Source organism: Scylla paramamosain, chromosome 7, assembly GCF_035594125.1.
Source record: "Scylla paramamosain isolate STU-SP2022 chromosome 7, ASM3559412v1, whole genome shotgun sequence".
NCBI lineage: Eukaryota > Metazoa > Arthropoda > Malacostraca > Decapoda > Portunidae > Scylla > Scylla paramamosain.
This window is the reverse complement of record NC_087157.1, coordinates 34,218,116-34,220,204: the sequence shown is the minus strand read 5'-3', so window position 1 is coordinate 34,220,204 and position 2,089 is coordinate 34,218,116.

Genomic DNA, 2,089 nt, shown 5'->3' with positions numbered 1-2,089 from the left:
CACATTCAGTTGCTTATTTAATTTAATTCCCATCATTCCTTCAGTGACTTTGATCCATCTGATCAATTCGTCACTTTTTTTTTCTTTTTTTTTTTTTACTTCTTTTTTTTCATGCAGTTGTCAAATGTGATCATGGGTAAAGCCAAGGATTATGTGTGTTACTCCTGTGGAGTATTAGATTCCATATCTCTCAGCTGTTTGTTCCTTACACTTTCCACCATGATGTGAGCAATAACTAGAGAATTGATAATATGCAAGATTTACCTTATTACTTTTATATTTTTTTATTTATTTATTTTTTTATTTTTTATTTTTTATTTTTTTTTATTTTTTTTTTTTTTTACTTCAGCTGAATCTAAGTTTCATATGTTCATTTTCATCACTTTTCAGAAAAAGAATATTATTATATATATATATATATATATATATATATATATATATATATATATATATATATATATATATATATATATATATATATGAAGGTAAATATTAACTGTGAAGTGCAAAATAATTTAACTTAAAGAGTATAAGCATCTGTACCAATATGATGCCATTGAATTGTTTTTGTTTTATCAATAAGAATTATCAGATGAATTTTTTTTTTTTTTTTTTTTTTTATCAAGGCTGGTAATAGTTGCATTGCTGTTATTAATTATGCAAAAAGCAATTTTAGTTGCTGTTACCTGCAACCAATAATATTTTCAGATAAAGAAAAATGTCAATATTGTCATCTTTTCCTTCGTTTTTGTGCATAATTGTTGTGAATATTACAAATTCCACTATTTTTTGTCAGAATGATGTACAAATTGTAAAATAAGGATTTGTGAGTTTCAAGCATAGAATAAAGCTTTGTTGGTATTTATGCATGTATAATATGTGCTAAAAATATTGTGATTAGTGATGAAATAAAGAAACTTTTCATGTACTCGTATATTTTGCTCCAGTAGTAGACCTTGTTGGATGAATCCTTTGTTTACAGTATGAAATTATGATACAGTATTTTCTGGAGGTCATGATGAGAGGTGAAGGAATAGAATCTGAGTGCTGGGAACTCATCTTGTACAGAACCTCCACACATTAGAATCTGAAAAGAATGGAGATGAGTAACCCAATCAGGATAGGACTGAGTATAATTGTACAATCTGTTTTGTGAAATTGATATGTATGAGAGTGAATTTAAAGGTATGTGTAATTGTTCATTACAGAATAACTACCATGTTTGGAGTGCCCAGAATGCATGAATCTGATTACTCATTGTGTTGTAATAAGTGTTCATTTAAAGTTTAATAGTAAATAATATTTTCTTAGATAAAGAGCAATTTTTTTTGTATAAATAGGTATGTATATATGGGCAAGGGGGGAAATTGAACAAGAGCATTATTGAACCTTATGCATACATGTGTGTGTTCCCTGCGCCAAGTACTATCCAACAAGCTTTTCCATGCTTGTGCGAGCACACTACTTAATGAACAACTCACATCTTCAGTGGCCATTTCAAGGATATTTGGCACCCAGGGCAGATTCCTTTCTATGATGCCAATATTATATATATATATATATATATATATATATATATATATATATATATATATATATATATATATATATATATATATATATATATATATATATATGGTTCCCCATAAGTTTCCATACATATGGTATCACGAATACCATTACAAGCATAAATCCAGATGTTTGAACATGTTCAAACATCTTGATGTACTCCAGCTGTGGAGTACACGCATTGAAATTTTTTCAACACAAAAGGCAATGTAGAGCATATTATATGAATAAAAATGTTTTTTCTATAATTCTATGATTTATAATTTTTCTTATGTATGGAAACTTATGGAACACCCTGTATATATAAACCCTCCTTGCCTGCCTGTGTGTCAGTGTGTGTGTGGGGATATTGCAATGTAGCCGTATTCATAATCAAACCCAACCCTGCTGCTGCTGCTGCTGCTGCTGCTGCTGCTGCTGCTGCTGCTGCTGCTACTACTACTACTACTGCTGCTGCTGCTGCTGCTGCTGCTGCTGCTGCTGCTGCTGCCGCTGCTATTACTACTACTACTACTACTGT